The 12,762-nt window shown below is 37.9% G+C and overlaps 1 protein-coding gene across 1 annotated transcript in view; it reads right to left on the bottom strand.

The window, feature by feature from the left end:
• Window positions 1–5,862: 5,862 nt before the first annotated feature.
• The window catches only part of LOC145686479 (protein FAM76A), a 223,809-nt gene continuing 216,909 nt past the window's right edge, over window positions 5,863–12,762 (bottom strand). Inside the window, exon 7 of the transcript XR_014131613.1 lies at window positions 5,863–5,995. The gene's annotated coding sequence lies outside the window, so the exon portion shown is untranslated. The remainder of the gene's footprint in view (window positions 5,996–12,762) is intronic.

The following is a 12,762-nucleotide window of genomic DNA, read 5'->3' as shown; positions in this document are numbered from 1 at the left end:
GGTCAAAATGGACCTTCAAAAGTTGGACGCAAGTGACCACCGTTCCACTACCAACGAATTTAAACGTGCTCCCCATCACACCGTTTTGTGGCGTGTTTTGTGCCGTTTTGAGCGCCTACTTCCACGTTTTGTGCACCATTGTAAGTGGGTCAAATTGGGCTTGCAAGGGGGACGAAAGTGATCCACTGTCCCGCCCACCAACGAATTACGAGATGGTATCTTTTTAATCGTTTTGTGCATGTTTTGTACTGTTTTGTGCGCCTATTCCCGCATTTTACGCGCCGACGGAAGTGGGTCAAAATGGTCCTACAAATATAGCGGAACAAGTTAATGCTGTTCCGAAACCAACGAATTTGAGGTCGTTTCCATCACATCGTTTTATGCATGTTTCGTGCCGTTTGGTGCGTATATTTCTCTCGCCGGGCCAAAACCTCGCCGCCCAAAATCTCGCCGGGCCAAAATCTCGCCTACAACTTAATAAAAAATCAGTGTAGTATAACAATATCTGCTGCTTTTCTTATAAGTAAAAAGAAAAATGGAAGGAAGAGCTTCGTGTGGTGAGAGTGGGGGCGCCGAAATCTCTTGCTACGGCTCTGTATATATATATATATATACCGTATATCCCACTCCCTTTTGTTGTGTCGACTAAGTGAAATTATAAAAGACATCCTAGGCTCGAACCTCATTTATGTTGAAAATTAGATTGAGATCGGTAGGATGGCTCAAGAGGTATAATGTAACAAACATAGTCATTTAATTTTTATATATAGAGATTTCCAAAGCATGCATTAGAATTTTTCTTGTCATTGTTTTAATGTAATTATGTGTTATTACTAAATATATACATATAGTAATATATAGAACATTCTACATTGAAGAAATCGTCGTGAAGAGGTTTTATTCTAAGACATTTCTTCCCAGGCGACACTACGTCTCGCTTAATTTAGACCAGGCGAGATTCTGACGCGAGATCATTACAACGAGGTTTTGGACAGGCGAGATTTTGGGTTTGGCGATATTTTTGGTGGCGAGGTTTTGGCCAGGCGAGGTTTTGGCCCCGCGAGATTTTAGCCCGCGACGTTTTGGGCGGCGAGGTTTTGGCCAGGCGAGATTTTGTCCCGCGAGGTTTTGGGTAGCGAGGTTCGGCCCGGCGAGGTTGTCGCCGCGAGGTTTTGTACCCAAACCGTTTTTTCATCGCTTTGCGCGTGTTTTGTGTGCTTATTCAAACGTGTTGTGCGTTTACGACAAGGGGGTCAAAATGGGGCGACAAATATCAGTTAAAGCTGTTCCACCACCTACGAATTTTGAGGTCGTTTCCATCACATCGTTGTGTGTGTGTTTTGTGTCGTTTTGTGTTCCTATTCCCATGTTTTGTGCGTCACCCGAAGTGTGCCGAAATGGGCCTACAAATATAGCGCAAGTTAACTCTCTTCACGGCACCAACGAATTTTGAGGTCGTTTCCATCACATCGTTTTACTATGTGTAAATATCGGAATTCTTATAGAATGGCTTAACCAGTGATCACTGTAGAACAACAATTCTTACAGATGGCAAGATGCGTTTTTTACTATCTATTAAGGATCTCTGCGGTGATGCACATAAAGTGGGAATAGGCGCAAAAAACACGCGCAAAACGATGCAAATGAAACCACTTCGAATTTCGTTGGTGGTGGAAGAGTAGGTCACTTTCGTCGCAATTTGAAGGCAGGTTTTGACCCACTTCCGAGTACGCACAAAACGTGGATATAGGCACACAAAACCTCACAAAACACGCACAAATCGACGTGATGGAAACGACCTCAAATATGTTGATGGCGGAGCAGCATTAACTTGTTCCCCCATATTTGTACGCCCATTTTGACCCACTTCCGGTAACGCACATAACGTGAAAATAGGCGCATAAGACGGCACAAAACAGGCACTAAACGATGCGGAAAAAAGAACCTCGAAAATTGATATTGGCAGAACAATGGGTCATTTTCGTCCCCCTTTGGAGTCCCATTTTGACCCACTTGCGGTGACGCACGAAACGAGGAAATAGGCGCACAAAACAGGCACTAAACGATGCGAAGCAAACAACTTCGAAGTCTGTTATTGGGAGAACAGTGGGTGATTTTTGACCAAGTTTTTTAGGCCCATTTCAATCCACTTCTGGTGACGCACAAAACATGGAAATAGAAAATGAAATGAAATTAGTCCTAGTTTTACGTCCCACGGTTCTGCCAGTTAGGCTAAAGGAGACGGTGATCATGAGAAATGAATAAAATGGTGGAAAAAAGAAAGTGGGAGAACCCCTAGGAAACCCATGCACACGGTGTTTATCCACAACAAAGTTCACTTGGCGGGAGCAGGGTTTGAATCTACGACCCAATGCACCAGAGGCGAACGCTCTACCGCTGAGTCATCGCGGCCTAACATGAAAATAGGCTCACATAAAGACACAAAACAAGCACTAAACGATACGAAACAAACTGGGAATTTGATATTGCAGAAGAGTGTGTCATTTTCGTTCCACATTTAAGGCCCATTTTGACCAACTCCGATGACGCACGAAACGGTTCAAAACACGCACAAAACGATGTGATGGAAACGACTTCAAAATTCGTTGTTGGCGGAACAGCATTAACTTATTACGCCATATTTCTAGGCCCATTTTGACTCACTTTCGATGGTGCACAAAATGTAGAAATAGGCGCAAAAAGCCTCACAAAGCACACACAAAACGATACTAAAGAGACAACCTCTAAATTCGTTGGTGGCGGAACAGTGGGTCACTTTCTTACCACTTTTGAGGCCCATTTTGACCCACTTCCTTTGGCTCACAAAACGTGAAAATAGGCGAACACACAGAACAAAACACGCACAAAACGATGCAGAAGATGCCACCTCGAAATTCTTTCGTGGAGGTACAGTGGGTAACTTCCGTCCCCCTATGGAGGCCCATTTTGACACTTTTGATGGCGCACATAACGTCGAAATAGGCGCAGAAACGGAACGAAACACGCACAAAACGATGTGATAGAAACAACCTCAAAATTCGTTGGTGGCGCAACAGCATTAACTTGCTCCGCCATATTCGTAGACCCATTTTGACCCACTTCCGGTGGTGCACAAAACGCGGGAATAGGCGTACAAAACGATACAAAACACGCACAAAACGATGCAAAAGAAACAACCTCCAAATTCATTGTTGGCGAAACAATTTAATGCTGTCCTCCATATTTGGAGGCTCATTTTGAGCCACTTTCGATGGCGCACAAAACGTAGAAATAGGCGCACAAAACGGCACAAAACACGCACAAAATGATGTGTTGGAAACGACCTCAAACTAGGGGTGTTCGATAAGGCTGAAGACCTATCGAACTTCGGGAGTGAAAATTTATCGAGTTATCATTGGTTACTCGAAACCGTTCGAGTGTTTGAAATTATCGAAGTTTCGGGTGTTATCGAAATTTCGAGTATTATCGAAGTTTCGGGTATTATCGAAATTTCGAGTATTATCAAAGTTTCGGGTATTATCAAAAGTAGTGTGAACAGTTCGGTTTCTTCACCTCTCCAATGATTTCTTCTTGCAGCCAAACTAGTCAAATAACTTTTTTCATCTGATAAGTTATTGCAAAGTTGTATTTGTCGAAAAAAATTAAATACAATTTGTCATATGTAAAATTATTTTTCTACCTGCCCCGTTATTGGCGCAATCGGCAAAGTGACTATTAGTAGACTAATGTTGTCTTGGATTCCAATTCCATTCGGGTGATGCATGTTTTCTCTTCCTCTTTCTTTTGACAGACTGCTTAAACCTTGTACAGATCTGTGGGGAAAAAACTTTTCCTTCACTACATTGCTAAGGACAGAAGTTATAAAATGAACACTCTGCATATATGTAATACATATTATATACAACTATGATAACCTCAAATACATCGTTTCTTTCGAACACTCCGATAATCCCGAACTTTTCTAAATATTCAAGCGACTCGACAAATGCGATCATATTGATATATTTCTGTATTTGCTGCTTTCAAACAATTCGAGATTGTCGAACAGTTCGAGTGTCTCGAAGCTGTTTAATGTTTCTTACATTTCGAGTGCCTCGAACACTTCGAGAGTCCCAATGATTTCGGGAGTCTCGAACATTTCGAAAGTCTCAAACATTTCGGGAGTCTCGAAAGTTCGATAATTCGATAAAATTAAAATTCTTTATCGATGAAACGGTTTTGAAATGTTATCGACTTATCGGAACAGCCCTACCTCAAACTTCGTTGGTGGCGGAATAGCATTAACTTGTTCCGCCATATTTGTAGGCCCATTTTGACCCACTTCCGGTGGCGCACAAAACGTAGGAATAAGCGCAGAAAACGGCACAAAACGCGCACAAAACGATGCAAAAGAAACCACCTCGAAATTCATTGGTGGCAGAACAAGTTAATGACGCCTTCCGCATGCACAACCATGAGTCGATATGCAGAACTAGCATTCACATGGACTCCTACAACATCGTCTGACTGGCAACACTTTTTTGTTGTAATGTTGTTGTCGACTTGTTTCATCAAGATATATCAGAGCGCGATTTTCTCCGCGATGTCTCTTGACAACTCTTAAATATTTACTCCTCCACGTTACAATATCTGGTCTTTCAATCAACACCTTTCTCCTATTGTTACATCTCTTCCAAATGAAATCATACTGTCTCAATACCTTGCGCCGTGAGTTTATTTTCCAAGGGAAATGTATTTTTTGCCGCACTACAGTTAAAAGCTTAGCACACGTTGGTAATGTGATCTGACACGTACGTTTCATTCACAGCATTTCTTATAACACACAAATCAAAATCGTCTACAATGACATTTCTGTGATCGGGTCTTTTCCTGTGTTTACCAAGAGAAATCAATTTTCGTGTCGGTTAATGCACTTTCCGTGTAAGAGACTCCTTGTGAATTCTTTTTATAGTTGATTCAGACAAACCTATAGTTCTAGAAGCACGTTTAGTGGCTTAACCAAGAGGTACTAAACAATGTTTCTCTCTTAATTCGCGGTCACAGAATTCAATAATGTTGCTTATTACATTCTCGACAATCACTATGAATAATCGCGCCTTTCTTCCTAGATCTCGTCATTACACTAAAACACAGTATATTCTAATATTAAAATACACTAATTCGAAAAACACAACGAAACTAAGCACGCAACACAAAGCACAACGCGCGTTTCAAATGACATCACGGAATAGCACACAGATAACTTTACCCGGAATAGCACACGACATCTAACTTAAGTATAGATCACACCTCAAAAACCGAAAATGGACTTGACCGTGTCGTTGACCTTTCCCTGCTGCCCCTGTTTTAGGGTTCTTCTCGTCATCTGTGAGCTGTAAGTAAATGATATAAAATGCCATGAGCCTACTTCTGGGCCATCCTATATATTGCACATGTTACTGCAATTCACAAATATGGAAAATGTTTGTCGGTAGACCTGTGGGAATATTTGTTTCCTTGTTGTTAGACATAAGAATATGAAGCTCTAGTATTTTTTAACTCTGACATTGGAAGGCTGTTTTCTGAGAAAAAGAGTTGACAGGTTCGTCGACGACATTCGTCCATACACAGACAAATGATATGAGGTTCAGTGTAGTTGTATAGTAAGAATACCTGACTTTAGCGTGGGAGACTCGGATTCGATTCCTGGTGGGACCTCATGTCATTCAGATCTCACGTTAAGTTGTACGTCCATGTCTTATTTTAGCTTCACTGCTGAAAAAACATTCTGAGCTCTAATTAATCAACTAATGATATTACAATACATAAAGAACTCAAATCATATGTTTATTACTTTATTAAACGAAAGTACGTTACATCATAAGTACAGTTCAACCGGGCTGAAGAAATCGGTTATCATCTTCTGTTGTAACAGATGTTATTTAAGGAAGTTAACATTTTCCAACAAAAGTGGAAGTCAGGTCATTTCATGAACAAATCTTCAGTTTCACTTCACCTGGATGTTAAAAAAAAAAAAAAAAATAGTATATGAACAAAACAAGTTACTATCAGGCAAATAAAAGAAAACTAACTTCATTAATAACTAATCTAAAATTAAACCAACTATTAATATTAGTTACAACAAATTCTTTTAGTATATTTTCACTTGTAATATATTGATTTTCACAGCATAATGAATTATTGTTATCAAAACTTCTAAATTGTATTCAGTACAAATAAGAGTTCATTTAAAAAATGCTACGTTAATTTTATAAGTAAATTTCAAAATAATTAATAAATTATTTTTCTACAAAGACATGAATTTGCAGTTCATTTGCAGTGGTCCTATTAAGTAAAGATTAGTGTACGCGGAATTTCGTTACTGATTGGTACAAGCTTCCAAATGATTATTGTTTCACGATTTTCGTGTACATATTTAATCGATATATCTTACCGTTTTTCCTCTGTGAAAATCAGTACTTGACATCTTTTACTGCTTTTGCTCTGTCGACAGACGGATAAAGTCGTTCTATAAAATTTCCGACTCTTATGCATAGCATAGTTTGGAAGTCTAAAAACGAAACTGTTATATGTCAGAATAAAAATTCTCAGGCCTGAAACACTCACTTAAATTATGTAGAGGCAAAACAACAACAACAATAATAATAATAATAATAATAATAATAATAATAATAATAATAATAATAATAATAATAATAATAATAATAATAATTATTATTATTATTATTATTATTATTATTATTATTATTATTATTATTATTATTATTATTATTTATCTTCTTGTGTGACAAGTAAAGGACTTTCAAATGGTCATGAACAATATCCCAGAAACAACAAAATGTTGTTCATAAGCCCAGTTATATGTATCTAGTTAAATTCTGTGGCATTTTCGTCTTATTTTCTTTCAGTTTGAATTTTGAGAATACAGGAAATTTTCTCACACTTGTGCTCATCTGCTCAAGATTTGATCATTAACTGTGAACGGGAATTCTGTTTGCTGATTCGATTTATAGTACACTAAGTAGAACAGGAATTCTTCGAGTGTTACTACCCCGATTTTACACCGTTCTGGATTAAATGCTGGGGTTGTGTTATAAATCGGAAGATGAAATAGTCTAAGAACAAAAAGGATTAAAAGCTTTCCTCGCTCGTTGTTGTAGTAGGCAGCGCCATCACATCGCTTCGTCCCTTCTTGAATATCTTTGAAGAGTTCCTTAGTTTTCCCAGGTGGCAGCACAGAAACCAGACAAGGCGCTATATAATTGCAAGAAAGAGTGAGAGGATTCTTCTCTTTCCAGCAACCATCCATTATACAGGAGCAGCGGCTGCACCAAAGACCTGATGAAGCTAGGATCAGCGGAGGCTATACCCAGAAGACAGTGATTGAAATTAGAGGACTAGCTCAGGAGAGTAATGCTCCCGGAAGTAGAAACGGGAAACACAGTTCTGATTGGTTGGCGTTATCCACTTCTTGCCAAGTTGATTATAGCAGAAATAGCAGAAATCAAATATTTGCTGCTGTCGGTCTTCGTGGCCTAGTGGGCTAGCGCTTTATGCTAGTAACAATAGTCTCTTTTGGCGTGAGTTCAAACCCGGCCCGAGGATTTTTTTTTTACATTTTTATAACACTTATTAAATTAAAATAATATGAAAATAATACTCAAAAGTGTGATTAACTTACTTTTGTGCAGATAAGTAGTAGTAGTAGGAATGGGTTAGAAGCCCCGCAGGGCTCGTTTTATTCCCCTTGTACTCCATGATATAGGGCTCGTTTTGCTCTCCTTGTACTCCAAGATATAAATTTTGTGACCAACTTAAAACAACTGGCTAGGATAGCGCGTAAAACAGCTGGCTAGAGTAGCGCGCGGAAAAACGTACTGGGAGTATTAGGGGAAAGTGGTCGAATTCTGCGCACTTAAGGAAAAATCGCTATTTCTCCGTTGTTTTTGTAAGCATAAAGACATAACTTTGCACAACCATTGTTTGCTATGTAGTAAATAACATAAACACGAAGTTTGAATAAAATCTCGCACCAGTTGTCGATAATAGACAAAAAACCTGAACTATACATTTGCGCAGAATTACCCAATTAGGTGGGTAATACTGCGCATAATATGCGACAATTCTGCGCGAAGCGAATATATATGTTTAAAGCAAGAAAACATTTTCATAACAAATAACATATTTAGATACATATATATAGATGGAGTCAAGTTACTTCCAGGCATGTTTTTGGGGGCACTGCCCCACCCCCCGGAACTCTGTGAGTGCCCACTTGAGGAGACTAATATAACATCTATAACTTAATAGAATAGCACCAGCAGTGCCCCCCAGAATACTAAGTGTTCCCCGGAACATTGTTTCTAAAAGAAACATTGGATGGAGTGGGTTCAAAAAAGAACGACAAGGGGGGCTACAAGTTTTACTATGTACTTTATTGCCTACTTGTTTTATGACTGAAAAAATACATATATTTGAGTGCATTGAAACCATAAGCATGATGATAAAGGGATCTCAAAAACAGAGCATTGTTTTCAGTGACGCGTAGAAAGAAGTGTCGAACGGCTGAATCCTATGAGGTGTATGGGGAAGTATTGATACTATTATGGTATTATTTTCTCAACAATAGATGTAAATTAGGAGTGAAATATGATTGTGAAGTATTAGAAGTACTGGACCAGTCGTAGATGGGCGAACAAAATTTCTGAAGTGATAAATCCATTGCGTAAACAATCTTCATTAATCCAATCATTGTTACTGCAGGAATAGATTGCACTTAATGGACCTCATTTTTAATTGTTGTGACACGCGACGCCATGTCAATATAAACATGGGCGGGACGAAAATTCCACATGCACTACAAGCACACACAACAGACTGTCTTTCCACACTCGTTCGAAATAGCAGTTCCTACCTGTTTCTGACCTTTGGGTGCTAAAATTCTCGTGTGTTTTTATACGTTCGAAATACCCGTTTCGTCCACATTGAAAATTCTACTTAGTGGAAAATGGTGCTTTTTCATTACTGCTTCCAAGTTCTTCAAGAATAGTGTCACGACTTCTTCATTTAATCCCTTTATCCTATTCAAATTTACTCCCTCAGGTTTCCTTAGGCTTATTCGTGGATTTCTTTAAAGAAACATCTTAACCAGTCCATACTAGCAACTGCGGTATTTCCATCAAAATTTTGGGCAATTCAATTTGCTTCGATAATCACATAATCCACCAATTCGCGTTCTTGTTCTCCGAACTGATTTCCTTCCGAGACTAGCACCGTATTTCCAGTTTTCATGCCTAGACGAATAGCATATTCTACTGTTCCGTACAATCCAACTTCTCGATTCGAACACCCACTTTTAACACCATTGATAGCTTCTCCTAGTTGTTCCTCTACACAACTACCTCTCGTAGTTGTTCTTTTTCTTCTTTCCGGCATCTATAATGAGAGAATCACGATATTTTGCGGATGTATTACGTACACTTGTCATTAACATAAACACTCTTGAAGTGCAATTCTGCGCACTGCGCAGAATATGCCATCGATTTTGCGCAGAATAACACCACTCTGCCATTTGACCAAAAAACACGAAATTACGACGTATTAAATATTGATTAGCACTACGAATTGCAATGATTATAATGCTCATTGTACACTATAAACGGAACATAAAACTAACTACCTAGAAATATATAAAGTATAGAACGTACCTCTTAGTTTGTTTGAAGAAAATTTAATATCAACAGGGAAGAAATAATTCAATGGCCACTTACAGCCTAAACATTTGACATAATGGCTTCTGTCCCTTAATGTTAGTTACTAGTAAAGGTTTCTTAATGACAGTAGCAACCAATCTGTCGTAAAGGATCTCCAAGTTCAAGAAACACGTGTGCGCAGAATTATCCGCCGCGCAGAATTCGACTATTTTCCCCTACTCTCCCGAGCGGGTCGTGAAATTAGTGCATAAAGACTTGTTCAGTGTTACAGTGACTAAGTAGACCACAAGAGTGAAGAAGTGATCCTGGTGTAATAGACCTTATGATAAGTATCTAACCTTTTTTCCTTGCCCGTACAGCCTGAATCAGTGTTATCTGTATATATATTTTTAAAAAATATATGAAACTCTTTTCAAACCTTTGACTATTAATTCAATAAACGAAACTACCTATATCATTCCACGCGCAATCGAGATAAGTACTCCGACATTGTAGTGACTAGCATGCATATCTTTGGTGAACGAGGTCTCGGATTCGATTCTTGGTATGAGAAAATTGAATGCATTACGATGCATATAGATTCATAGCCTCGATGCTGAAAAGGAATCTAACTTTCCCAAAGAAATACAACTAAGAGAATGGCATGGCATTGGCATGTAAAAAAAGGAAAAAGATAGAAGGAAGAAAGGCTGAAGTAGGAAGCCTTCCTATCATTGGAAGCTGTTTTCCTCAGCAACTAAAATGTTCACAAGTATATTGGTAAAGACAAAATCATTTCTAATACATAATACAAATTTCTTTCCCAGTTGTTCTGAATACTGTGTGTCAGGCCTGTAGCCAGCCCAAAAATGTAGGGGGGGGGCGGCTAAAGTTAGGGGGGCCCATGCAACCATATTATAGTTCACCACCATATTATAGTTTATTTGCCAGTCTACCGTGAAAATTTTAGGGGGGCCTGGCCCCCCAGACTCTTCCTGGATACGGGCCTGCTGTGCGCTAAAAATATAATCTGAAAATATTGGAATTTCTGTTATATTCTCATGAGATGGTAGGCGAAATATTTTTCGCTTTTAGTGAAATTTCTCATGTACAGAATGGATTCAAATTTTGAAACTGCTTCTGTGTTTGCAGAGAAAGAACCACATGATATTGTTATCTTTCAGAAGAGGACAAGTTTTCACTTGTGCTCACCTCTGCAATTAATTTATCAATTTCTTGTCGCTTTTTGTGGTTTGTTCTCTGACAAAATAGTGGATGTTGTTGTTCGAGTGTCTTCTCGCTTCATCAGTTTTCTTTTCGGCGAGGTTCTGACGCGGAACCTTATTAACTAACTGATCTTTTCAGCAATTCAACTTCATTAGTATCTACCATTTAGAAAACTGGAAAACATACTCGGACATGCATTTCGAAAAAAAAAAAAACAAAAAAAAAACTTAATATTGTGTGTAATCTATTTATAAAAAACGACCATTTTCTAGTTTCATCATCACGCCGCAGTTGTCTTGTAAATCAGAATCGGAAAGCACAGCTTTTATTTCGTTACTTTTATGCAGAATAAAATAAGAAAACGTGCTGTTGAAGGTCTTCTTTTGCTGTTAAAGGTCTTTCTTTCAGTACAAAATAAGAAATTGTTGTCAGAGTGAGAAAATGCTCTTTGAGAGAGAGATGAATGTGCAAATACTTCACATCTCGTAATCATTGAAACTCATATTAAAATGACCAACTACAAAATAAACCTCGCGTCACTTATTTTGCTCTCCTTGTCGATTTATTTATTTATTTATTTTGTATATGTGTCTGAAATTGTTACCTAGCTTTGCCTTTTTTCTTTTGTTCTGCGATGTGACCCGTTATGCACACGAGAAGCTTCAACATACAGTTCGTACGATAGAGATAGAAGCGATATTGGGCTATTCTTTCCGTGTCTATTATCAAACCTACAGTACATTCAGAGCTATGATTCTCGTAATGTGGATATGCTAAACAGTGACTAGACTATTCGATTGGACAGATGCATATAAATAACATACGTATAGATACACTGTAAAGCTGTTGCCGAAGAGATATATACTATCCAACTTTTATCAATATTATATTATACTTACTATTACATTATTATACGAGGTAGTATAGTCAGCTCTGGCTGCTTTTATCCCTGGTAAGCCATTTAAAGGAAAAGGCGAAATTTGAATGAAATAATCAAAGAATAAAACAGTTATTAATATTATTATAGACGGTTATTAATATTAGAAGGTTATTAATATTATTACACTATATTTTATTAAATACCATTTTGTTCTTACATAATTTTTTTTACATACAATTTAACAACTTTACATTTTTTAAAACAGCTCCTTGTGAACACTATGGTAATTAGGACCTATAGGCCCTATTAAGATACATACTTCCTTTGTTTTGGTGTTACTGACGACGGCCGACTTGAATCACAACTAACAACGGTCGAAAGAATGACAGGAGAAACGAAAAAAAAGTAATAACTAAGAAAAAGAAACGAATAGTAGAATGGACGAAAAAAAAAGAACGCAGTTCTTACATGCAATAAAATTTGACAAATAAAGTATTATTTCCGAAGAAAAAAATACAGTATAAGAAAATGGAAAGTCAATGAAATTCTTAGAAATGGTAATTAGGATTATTGCTGTACGTGGAATATATTTCTTGGGGGTGGGGGCTTAAACCGGATAGTCCCCTAAATATGCTAATGAGTGTGTTCTATACTTTTCCAGACTAGGACCAGAAAATTGGAACCGTATACGCAAAAATGGAACTTTTGCGTGTATATTATCCAAAATATATTTCTTAAGATTCAATATAATGAAAGTAATACTAGTATAACTTGTCAAAACATCTTTGAACATCCTTGACGTTGAAACTGTTTGAATGTTCGCAACAAAATTAAACTAGTCGCTTTTTATTCGTTTTCCATGCTGAATATTGCCAAAGAGTTCAACGTCATCTGCACCATTGTACTATGAATATACATTTTAATGGCGTTTAGTCCACTAAATGCTCGATTAGGTGCTGTTCT

The sequence above is a fragment of the Thermobia domestica genome, chromosome 5 (assembly GCF_964235325.1).
Source record: "Thermobia domestica chromosome 5, izTheDome1.hap1.1, whole genome shotgun sequence".
In the NCBI taxonomy this organism is placed as follows: domain Eukaryota; kingdom Metazoa; phylum Arthropoda; class Insecta; order Zygentoma; family Lepismatidae; genus Thermobia; species Thermobia domestica.
The sequence above is the reverse complement of the archived record's forward strand: the minus strand, read 5'-3'. Positions and strand labels throughout refer to the sequence as shown.